Below are 13,079 nucleotides of genomic sequence, written 5' to 3'. Positions count from 1 at the left end.
AAATTATATTCTAATTCCTTATTTAACAATTTTTGATATCATAGAACAAATCTTTTATTATAGAACATTTTCTCTTCGGCTTTGTTTAAAGGGTAATGACGTTGCAATCTGATCTACAAATACAATACTACATTTTTTGTCATCTCTTATTTAAATTATGTATATATCAAATTTTAAGTTTAGTTCAAAATATTTACATTTTGATAAGACTATAGTACTTAATTTTTGTACTAAAAGAATACAATTATTTTATCTACTATAATCTAAATCATATACAGTGTGATAAAAATAATATTGAATAAAACATAACAGAAGAAATAGTTTGGAAAAGAACGTATAAGTGGTAAACTGGTAAATATTTAATTATTTTTAAAGGGACAAAAAAATATTACAGTCGTTAATTTCAGAATTAAATATTTTATCTATTAAAATAATGGCTAAGAATCTCACAGAAGAAATATGATGTTATATCCACTATATATCTAACAAACCGAAACACCAGAATTACAGACCGAAACGAAATAAGACAATACGTGACTAAATTCTACAGCGAATTTTGAAAGACCCTGAAATACTTGTAGAAACCAAATAGATGTATCAGAAGTCCTTCCGGAAGAAGTAAAATCGGCAATTACCAAAGATGAAAAGCGGTAAAGCAACTGGAATAGATGGCATAACAGCGGAACTCCTTAAATACACTGAAAAAAAAAACGGGAAAATCTTAGCAGGCACACTTACGAACTGCCTAAGATCAAGATGCCTACCAGAATACAGGACCAAGTGAAGATCATGCGAGGAATAATATGAATATTCTGCGATATAACCAGATCTGGAAAGCCTCAATTCTTTTTAAATTGCAGCTTTTTATTGTTAAAGCTCCATATAATAATATTGAAAATATATAACATCGAATGGTACATAGTCTAATTTTCAAATTAAGATTCCTGTACATTATAATTGGCTTCCTTCGTATAAATGCCGATCTGGTAATCTCTATTCGCCTATTTATTTCTGCAGTATGATCATTGGTTTCATTGATCAAAGTTCCCACTTACAGTAGCAATATCTCAACTTATGCTACCTCGACTTACGCGAACTCGAAGTTACACGATTTTAAAATCTCGTTAATCCGTCCTTTATTTTTGAGCGTCACACAATTTCTCGATTATGGATTATAGACTTACTGCCCTCACACTATTATTGCTCCGCTAATGTACGTGTTCGGACTAGTCGCACGAAATCAATGAATAGCTAAAATTTGTGTTGTGTTACGTATTTCTTATGTACAGTTGTGTCTACCGAGACTCAACGGAGATCCACTCTGGTGTAACTGGCTCAAAGTTTATTACACAAGACGATTATTTGCAGAACTGCAAGAAGCTATAAAAAACAACGAGCTCTCTATTAACGACTTTTGAAAATAATTCAATCTTTTGGATGCAGTAAGAATCATTATACGATCTTGGAATGAAATTTTACAAACAACGTTAAATCGCATTCCTATCTTTTTCATCACTGATACCCAGGTGAATTCAGGCCAGAGCCTGATAAAATTGGTATCGCGATTAAAGAAGTCGTCGATTTCGCCAGGCCAATTAATTTAGAAGTGGATAGTGTATAGTGGAATAGTGGATACGTTCAAGAGCTATCGGATTCCCACAATGAGAAGCTTAATTGATGAGCTTATAGAAATACATGAGCAACAGCAAGACATTGAAGAACTTGATTTTTTAGACGCAGTTTACTCAGAAGAACAAATGGAGGTTGGAAAAAGGTTGGAAACTTGACTGAAGGCGTCAGTTATTATTATCCAAAATTATACACCGACTTTTGAAACCGAACCGTTTCAAACAAGTTTAAGAGTTATAAGTCATATAAAACCTTTAAAACTGCGTTTTTTTTTAAGTTTAAGCAGGAAACATATAGGTTTTTGTTACAGAGGTCCATACTACTCAAAACAACTGTTGTTTGCTTAGCAGGACGAGTATCAAAAACAGGGTACTTTTTTTGCTTATTTCCCTGGCCTGTTAATCCTACTTAAAATCGTATCGGAACTCTTAAAACAACATCTACTTGACTATAATGGATACGTATAATTATTTAAAAATATGTATTTTGAAAAACGCCACATCGTTGTAGATGGATAAAGATAACTTTTTCTTGATTGATACCAATACACTATTTCCGAATTAATTAGAAGAACAATTAAATGATAAGAAACTTAAAAAGTGTATCTCGTTATAGGTTAAAACACAATTATTATTGATGAGGTTATCTTAGATAGATAATTAAAAGATTATGGAATATGATTCTACATAAGAAAGACTAAATGGTTTAGCTTTAATGTTTATTCATCAGGATATTCAATATATATATATATATATATATATATATATATATATATATATATAGATTTATGTATATATTAGGTTCATACTATAATACTAGGTTCATAATAAGAGTAGACAGAACGAGTCACTTGCGAGTAGCATGCACCTATTATACAGGACTGTATCTGGGTAGATTGTCTGTTTTTTTGGGGCGTATCTTCATAGGTCCAGAAAGACAAAATACAGATAAATGCCTATACTGCGAATATCCCGACACTGTTAATCACACAATGCTGGAGTGTAATAGATGTACAGTGGAGAGAAACAGAATATATAGAGAAACAGTTATGAACCTTGTGATTGCGAAAGAATTGATCGTGAAGATGACAGGAAGTAGGGAGGGATGGAATAGTGTTCACAATGATATTCGAACAGTAATTAAAAGGAAAAAAGAAGAAGAGAAACACCAACCGGGCGAACGACAGAGATAATAGGTATCTAGATAAGAGAAGGAAGTGTTCCAAAAATGTCGTCAGCCTTACAGCGGCCATTCCACTTTCGGAGTACGGTACTAGCGACAGTCAAATGCGCACAACTAGAAGAGGGTGGTTTTAGTTGTTAGGCAGGATAACAGATACCTGAATCTTTGGCACTGCTATCTTTAGTACTTTAAATTAAAATAAATCACGAATTTTGGAGGTAGCATAAAAAAAATTCGGTGCCCAACCAACCCCCCACTAGGAAAATTGTAGGTGCGCCACTGGAAAAGTAGGAGCTTAAAACATCAACCGTACATAAGATAGAACCCTTTGAAATTTTGATCTACCGGAGGATTCTCAAGATTTCATTGCCATTGTATACCTCAATTAAAGATATGCTGCATATAGTAGGCAGATAACGAGAACGAGAACAGTGATAATTAGAAAAACATCATACCTAGGCCACATACTGAGAAATAATAAGCACTAATTTGCTCAACTAATAGTGAAAGGAAAGATCGATGAAAAAAGAGGACTAGGAAGTAAATAAATATCATTGATAAGAAACATCCAACAATGAATATGGGTAAAGTTTAAACAGCTATTCTTCGTTCACAAATTGTTGAGAGCACGAAATATGCCTCAAACTCATAAAACGGTCGTAAATCATAGGCGTTCCTAAGGTGTTTATTCATTAAATAATAATATAATGTTTTAATACTGTTATATATAATATTGATAATATTTTAATACTAATATATTTAGCAAAAAAACAATTAAAACTTTCACGACTAATCTTGGTTATTATATTATATTAATAAAAATAAGAATTTAACCATTAACAATTTTGTAAATAAGAATACCTTATCTCTTTGGATATTTCAATACTAATCTTCGCGTTTAATCACTTTACCAGAAAACCTGGAATTCATATCCGAATGTACTATTCGTTGCAAGATAATTAAGATGGAATTCCCCAGATTTTTAATAATATAATTATATTCGAAACTTAACTTGAAAGGGTGAAGTTATTACGAACGAATACAATTTTTTTGTTTAGTACGTTTTTGATCGCATGTAATTTACGGCTCGTCGGTGTTTCCGCGTCTACGGCAGTAATTAGCGTCTCGAATATTTCTTTTGCGAATTATATGCAGTGCGTGAGTGATTTTTTATTCCATATACCTACGAACATATACGTACCTTTCGCTCGTGCTCGTTTTGTTGGATTGTTTGTGATGGCTTCATCATCAAGTTTTACACCGGTACTGTTGCGTACAGTCAGTAAGTCTGTCTATTCACCAAGAGAGAAGACTATTGTCCTGAATGTTCACGATGCTCTGGTTTCTCAGAATCCCACAAACACTGTTCGCAACATAGTCGAAAGTTGTGCCAACATGACTGGCGTAGGAGAGTCAACTTTATATAGGTTCCTATCAGAAAGAAAAAAACACGGTATAGCTAACCCAAACACAAACGAACACTTAAAGAGAGGGAAAAAGCCTATTGAAATTGATGAATTTGCCAAAAATGGTATTCGAAGGAAAATTCATGGATTTTTTTTCAAAAAAAAAACCAAACCTAAACAAAATTTTACAAGAAGTTAGAGACGACCCGGATTTGCCTCATATCGGACGAACTAAATTGTGGCAAGTTTTAAAAGAATTAAATTTCCGGTGGGAGAAATCAGACCGAAAATCACTTTTGATTGACCGGGAGGAGAAGATGATGTTGGAGAAGAAATTATCTAAGATTCATACGAAAATTCCGGACTGAAGAAAGGCTTCTTCTACCAGGATGAAAACTCAGGTCATACTGTAAAAAAAATTTGGTCAGATAAAAATATATTAAGCTCCAGGCAAGCCTTTATGGAAGGTTGGTCTACTGGTATCTCCCCACCTTCTGGTAAAAACAGTAGATTAATAATTTCTCACATTGGCAGTGAAAAAGGATTTGTTAAGCATGGTTTGTTGGAATTTCATTCCAAAAGCACAAAAGACTATCACGAGGAGATGACAGCTGATGTTTTCGAAGAGTATTTTGAGCAAATGATTGAACACATACCACCAAATTCAATTATAGTATTAGATAATGCACCTTATCATTCACGACTAGTAGAAAGACTTCTAACGAATGCGTGGAAGAAACAGGATATTCTTGACTGGCTGCGGAATAAGTATCTGCCTTACGAAGATGGAATGGTAAAAGCAGAACTTTTAAAAATTGCCCGGCAACACAAATCTAAGTTCAAGAAATACGTAGTTGACAAAATGGCGGAAAGGCGAAACATCACAGTCTTTAGACTTCCACCCTACCACTGCGAAATAAATCCAATTGAACTCATTTGGGCACAAATGAAAATTTATGTGGCTAGAAAAAATACGTCATATAAAATACAAACTGTATGTGAATTGTTATACGAGTCTTTATAACATATTACAAAACAAAACTGGAAAGATGCAGTAAGACATGTAATAGAAGAAGAACAAAAAATGTGGGATCTTGATAACATAATTGATGCGACCGTAGAGATTATTAACCTAATTATTAACCCTCAAGACGACTTGAATTCCGAAGTTGATCCTATTTATTTTGAATTTGAATAGTTTTCTAATCGTAATTATATAAGGTAAGTAATAGTAGTTGTAATCGTATGGTATTAAAGGGGAAAGGCGCAAAATGTCGCCTGTCAAAATGTTCAATGTGTTTTAAGTATCCATTTTGTTTTTCAAATCCTGAGAAAACTAAAAAGCATTTTTGAAAAATTTAAAAGCAGAATGAAATATTTTTTAGAATAAATAAAAAGTTTCTTTTACATGCAATATTTTCAATTAAAAATTATACTATATTTTCTCTTTTATTTTCACCCCTGTTACATAACATATTAAAATAAACACTCTAGAAGTTTTCAGGGACTTTCTGCCCTGAGTAATAATGTAATCTTTCATTCTTTTCAAAAATATTTATTAGTTTTCTCCGGATTCGAAAATAATGGATACATTTAAAACACTGGAAATTTTGCCAAGCGACGTTTGGCGCCTTTTTCCTTAATTAAATAAATGTATCTTTTACAAATGGCAATAAACTTTTTATTTTTGAATAAAATAAATAAGTTTTATTAAAAAATACAATTTACATAAGTACAATTTAAAAAATATATTTATTTACTTCAAATAAATGTTTTAATCATATACTTTACGACACTGGTCGTTCATCTCTATCCATTCAAAATACCCCCGTAATAGGATTATAAGGTATTGTATTCCTTCAGATATAAGGTGGGATAGTCGAAAACGTCTTAAACCGTCAGTTTTAGGTTGGTTTTCACTATTATATCGTATTACCTATCCTCTCTGTATTTCAGTTTTCTAATTAGGGTTAAACTTGTAGTGAGCTATCAACAAATGATAGCTGGGTATAATAAGAATAGCTGAAAACTGCGAGGAGTAGCCAACCACCTTTAAGTAGAGGGCGTTTTAAGAAGAATGTAATAATTTGAAAATTTTTTTGGGATATATTTTTTCCATATGGAAACAAGAAGTGTTGTTTTATTAAGATTTACTGAATATACTAAGCGATTTTTTTGGGCTATTATCATTTCCACGTTGAACGTGCCACAACTATCCTCAATTAAATTCCCTCATTTTTACATGAATTATAGACGTTTAATAAATTAATAAGCATCAAATTTGGTAAAGAATATGTACAATGTTAATATAAGGTTATTAGGTTTTCAACTATATATCTAACGAAGATTTAAGAGGATTATAAAAGATATCAAATACAATTGTTACGTTCTATTTTTGGAATGCAAAATTTGAATTGTTAGTAGGTATTTATTTAACGTTCTATAAATCTAAACTGAAAAGATAATATGTGTTTTGCCAATGTAGTATCAAAAAGTAAATAAATATAATAATTTTAAGCTGATTTTTACATGAAAATTTTTTTGTGAAATTTTTTTTGTTATCGACAGTATGTTATTTAAAATAATCTTCGTCAAATATCATGTTTTCTCTTTACTCGTCAACTTAATATCTCGCCAACCGATTGGCTGGCTTTATGAGAAGGGCTCTACAATTAAGTAAAACAAAGAGATAAACAACATAAGAATAAAATTACATGATTACTTACAGAGATTGAATTATTCACAAAAATAAGAGAAACATATCGCACCTTTAAAATCAGACTAACAATCTTTAAAATGAGTTGAAATACACATAAAACCATAAAAAATGTACAATAATTGTCCAGTCGTCAGATATTTCTAACATATATCCAAAAATTACACAAACCAGCTGAATTTTACTGAGAATGTCAATTTTATGAACCCAAAAAATATGCAACGAAGTTTACCACTTTTACCCCAAGGCTTTCTCCTAAAACTTATAGGTGAGGAAAAACGGAAAAAATCGATTTACCAAGAATATGTACGCTGTAGAAAAAAATATTTCAAATAAAAAATGTAGCTGAGATGATTTTGAACAAAAATGTTTGTTAGCACTTTTTGTGTAGAATTAATCGTTCTCACAAAAAGAACGCTTGAAGCCACCGGTGATTTTCAATATCAGGTACTGTAACCGTTTCAAAAGTTTCAAAAAATTTATTATAATTTCGAGTAAATATTCAAAATAACACTACTCATGACATCTATCCGCCGAGTGCATTTAAATTACCTCAAGAAACTTACTCTAGTTCCTAACATCTCCGATAGATGAGAGCGTTCGTTAATTCGTCTCAATTTCCGAGCGAAATTCCTTTTCCTCCATCTTTATCTCCTTGGACGTCAAACATTCAAAACGTTATTTTGTTTAAGTGGTCTCTTAAAGAGACCTTTCCTTAAAGATTACTTTTCTCTTATATATTTTCAAATAAATATTTATTTTTAGACCCTTACCCGGGAGCCCTGAATGATACTAAGCTATATTTATTTAGCCCGAGGTTATATAGATATGGATTTATATATGTTCTGAAACACAACCCTATATCTTTTCATGGTGTATTGTATGTACTTACAGAGGGAATACCTAAATTGACCAGGTCAATTTGCAATTACATACTTATAAACCAGTTATCAAAATATATCTTATGGTAAGCATTTCTTGGAATTATTGTGGCCAATCGAAGAACCACATTTCCGCTGACTCCAACATTTGGTAAATATTCTGGATGCTCTTCTTTACTAGTATGCAGTTCAAAATTACATATAATTCCGTTGGTACCCCATAGGAAAAACGCTTTATAGCCCCACTTTTTTGGTTTGGTTTTTATATACATTTTTAGACCTTGTTTTCCTTTGAAAGGAATAACTTGTTCATCCACTGATAGTTTTTTCGTCATTGGAATTTTCCGAAAATTTGCTATAACTGGCTCTAAAAGCGGTTTGATTTTGTATAACTTATCTCTAGGAATTATCTGACTATTGTGATTGAAGTGGATAGTGTTTTTATTTGTTCCCAGCCATTCCGACTCATAGGTTCTGCAACAAGTGAAATTCGAGTAGACATGAACAAACATACACAGAAAAAATTTTCTATTTCGAACCTATTGTAACGATATAATTTGCCTACCACATTGGGTATCACTTATAGGGGGTTGAAAGTGGGGACTAAGCAATTACTGGGCTGGAGATAGGGTAAGCAAACAAACCGAAACGTTTGCAAACGGCAACTCTTGTTTTGGTTGGAGAGTTGAGTCGTAAATAAGTGAATAAAGGGGGAGGGGTAACTACAAAGAAAGATATCAAGAAAATACTTACATAGATTTCCTGGGCAACAAATTACAAGAAGGTTCCTAAACTATTTGAATTTGGACGCCGTTTCAAAGAATCATCTTGCTGGATTGAAAGAAAGGCTTTTCTTTCCTAAAAAATATTAAAGGGTGAAAATCTTTTTAAAGGAAATAATTCTTCAACTCCTGGTTTAGAGAGAAACATTACATATGTATTATTACTTCACATCAATAGTTATTACAAATAATATTAACAAAATTTATCAACAAAACTTACATTTGTAACGCTATTTTTAACGATTTACAACAAGCTCCAGATGTTGGGGACACTTATAGGAATTTAAATTATTATTAAAATGAAAATTATTTAAATTTTTCAACGGAGCTTACATTGAGGTTAAACTTTAAACAAAACAATTCAAATTTATGGTTATGTACTAAATGTCCGAAAAGGATAATACTGACTGTCATATGTCGAAATGACATATTAAACATTTTTTAAATATTAATTAAACTTTAAAATTAATTGCATTTAACTAATATGACAATTAGCTAATTCATAAAACTTATAATTTCATTTATTTACAATTTTTTAGTTTGTCATGAAAACAATTTTTTTTATTAATAAAAAATTGTTTATTTTTACTTGAAAAAATTTTAACAAAAATTACCTTATATCACTCTGGCTGGTATTTCCTTTAAGAAGTTTTTGGGATTGGAATTGGATCAAAAACACTGTCCCACACAAACTGTAAATGGTCTGGGACGACCATGGAACACAACAAAAAGTCCTGCAGAGGTAGGACACTGATTCGGGCTTCGGATTATCCTGGATGAACAAATTGCACTTTTCAAAACTCGGCCTCTCAAACGCTCCTGCTAAAAACCATGTGGACCTCTCAAATTGTTGTGACACTGCCTTACAAATCTTCCACGTAGGGCACAACACAACAAAACGGTGATTAAGTCAACAAACTCACATCTTCACAAAAAAAAATTGCCGGCTTTAAAGAACTACACGCCGCAAGCTATTTCTTCCGAATCAAAATCTTAACTCTCAATTAAACTCCACACTGCTACACTACACATTTTCCCATAACAAATGGGACTATAACACATTATAACGTTATAAGTTATTAAATTATAACAAATTATACTATATTTCCTTGACAAAAACGAATAACGAACATACAATAAGGAATTTGAAGAAAAATCCTGACACAAACAATAACTAACTGCTTCCGCGGTCTATTGCAGAGTGACATCATTCCTAAAAATCGTTCGCGTCCCCGCATAACTTTCTCACCAATCTATGTGGATATTTATTTGACGCGCAATATTAAGCGGAATCAACATCAAAGAAATACCATCTGTGTCATATAAACAAAATTGAAATGATTATATTATCAATCTCAGCGACGCAAAAAGGTTGAAAATATTTTTCGGTGTTTTAACATGTAATGCCACAGAGTATGTAGGCAACATTTAATCAACAATTGTAAATTCCATATCTTTTACATTTTTGGTTTTCAGAAGGTAATTTGTTGTTAAAAATCTAACGTTTCTCAACTTTCATCTTTGATTCGCAAAAAGTTAAGTGACGCTCTGTTTCGCTTTTCTCTGCCATGTTGTACCGGCTTGTTTTCTTATGTCATAGTCCCATATTTTAAATTTGGACGTCATCTTGGTCTCTTAACGCCTCTTAGATACCACAGAGTAATTCTAGTGGACCATCTAGTGTCAGTTCTTATCGCTTAATGTCCCGGCCACTGCCATTTTAAAGAATTCTGTGGACAACATCAGTGACCATGGTTTTCTGTCAGATCCATTCTATGCTTTTTCGATCTCTCTTTGTTATACTAAACATGGTGGAGTGGCATCTTTGACCTGAATATAACTGCATTTCTACCAAAAGATTCCCAAACCAGTTTCATTCTTCTGTTGATTTCTGGAAGTAAGGAGCCAGATTTATGTATAAATTGTTCCAGGTATACATACTCGTCTATTGTCTCAAGTGCAGTATTGTTTATTAATACATCTTGATCATTCGCTATGTCAAGTTCATTTTTAGGACAACTTCATTGCTAGCTGCATAGTCTCTTATATGTTCTTGTAGTTCTGCAGGACTATTAGCAATCAGAATGACGTCATCTGTGAATCTTAGATGAGGTATTCTCCATTAATACAATAAATAGGTCTTTGTTGTGCCAGTTCATTTTGCCGAATATATTTTCTAGAGTTGCAGGGAAGAGCTTTGGTGATAGTGCGTCTCCTAGTCGGATGCCTCTGGTGGTGGGAAATTCTGGAGTGTTTTCATAAATGTTTACCTTAGCTTTTGCTTGTCTATACATATTTGCTAAAGTCTTTATATATGGTTTTTTGATGCCTTGGTTGATCAAAGCTTCTATTACTGCCTTGGGATATAGATTTGAAATTCTCGAAAATCTATGAAGGTTATTGCTAGCGGTATTTCATATGCTTTAGCTTTTATCCTTGGTTCTCGAAGTGTACGGATATAATCCACGGTACTGATTTCACTTCTGAAGCCTGCTTGCTCTCTTGGCTGTGTAGTATCTAATGCATTTGTTAATCTGTTGTTGATGATCTTTGTGAATATTGTGTATATGATGGGTCGTCTATTACAGCTGTTATATCGCTTTTTATTTATGTAATTGTCGATTCTACTTCTTCCAGACGGACTTCTCGTACATCTTCTTGGTTATTGATTGCTTATTTAAGTGTTTTAGGGGCTTTGTATAGTAAGTATTATAAGTAGTGCTGTAGAATTTAGTCACGAGCTGTATTATTTCATTTCTGTCTGTAATTCTGGTGTTTTCGTTTGTCAGAGTAACGATTTGCTTTTTTTGAAGTTATACTTCTATACGCGCGCTCCACGTTGGAAATTTGTATGGGAGTGAATCTGTAAAATCATTACATATGTAAGATAATGAGTAAGAGAGAGACAGAAGATATATTTTCTCTCTCTTCCTCTCATGAATATAAAAATGTTCCTTTTGTATATATATTTATTATTATATTATATTATATATATTCATATAATATTATATATATATATATATATATATATATATATATATAATATAATATTTATTAATATTATTATTTATATATTTATATATACGTAGGATCCTGGGCCCAATAAGTGAAAACAACAACTGGCGAATTAGGTACAATAGAGAAATATACGAGCAATATAGCGAACCACCTCTAGCACAACATACTAAACTGCAGAGATTACGATGGGCAGGGCACGTGGTCCGCATGCATGAGAATAGAATCCCCAGAAAATTATTAAATGCAAGAATGCAGGGAAAAAGACCTGTTGGAAGACCTAAAAAGAGATGGGAAGATGAAGTCGATGAGGATGCCAGGAACTGCCTGGGAACGCGTTCATGGAAAAGAACAGCGGTAAATAGAGATGGTTGGAGAAGCCTGTTGAAGGAGGCCAAGGCCCGATTTGGGTTGTAGCGCCATTGGATGGATGGATTATTTATATGATATGTTTTGTATTATTTATTAAATGTTCATAATTATCTTTTGTATTTCAAAATAATAATCTCAATAAATCACTGAATGACCCAGAACTGTCAATTTTGAAATACGTTTGTGTCATGTCCTCGGTAGTATAGTAGTCAGTATCCCCGCCTGTCACGCGGGAGACCGGGGTTCGATTCCCAGTCAGGGAGGACTTTTTTATTAATATTATTACATAGTAAATTAAACAAATGCGTAATTAAAAAAGGTATGTATATTATTGTCATTTTTAAATACTTATGAATATTGCATTTTAATTTGTATTGTATTATTATATTGAATTATGTTGCAGTGTATTGTATTGTATTTTTATATTAATAACAAAATAAACAATGAATTTTACTGCAGAGTATGTGTAAAAAAATTTTTGCATTCAACTCCTTTCATACATATATGAAAATAAAAATATACATTTTCATCAAATTATTGATTCAATCCTTCATTTACTATACTCCTATTACAATTCAAATGTTGTTTATTAATTGTTAGTAAGTTGTTATTAATTCTGTTTCTCTTTCTGCTATGTCTTACGTATAGCATTACATATGTAATGATTGTGCAGATTGACTCCCAAATAAATTTGTAACGGTGAATGCGTGTATAGAAGTGTAACTTCTACCGGCAGTCCCACTGGACTGCCACACCTGTTTTCCCAATGATTAATGCATTTCTTCTTTTCTTATACTTTTTTCTGTTTTTGATTGCATTTTCTACTAGTCTTGTATTTTCTTATGTCGTCCTTAATACTTTTCCTTATCATCTTACTCTTATTTCCCTTCTTTGTTTTGGCTTTGGTTTTATTAGACAGTTTACTATGTTCATTTTGTTATTGCGGACCTCCAATTTCTTTGACACTATCAAGGATGATTTTCATTCAGTGAGAGCTGTCGATTTGATAATGTAATCTTTCATCAATTAATTTTATACTTTCTAGTTTCAGATCTAAAACAATTTTTACTCTGATTATTCTATGGTCGCCGACTAT

The sequence above is a fragment of the Diabrotica undecimpunctata genome, chromosome 4 (genome assembly GCF_040954645.1).
Source record: "Diabrotica undecimpunctata isolate CICGRU chromosome 4, icDiaUnde3, whole genome shotgun sequence".
Taxonomy (NCBI): Eukaryota; Metazoa; Arthropoda; class Insecta; order Coleoptera; family Chrysomelidae; genus Diabrotica; species Diabrotica undecimpunctata.
The sequence above is the reverse complement of the archived record's forward strand: the minus strand, read 5'-3'. Positions refer to the sequence as shown.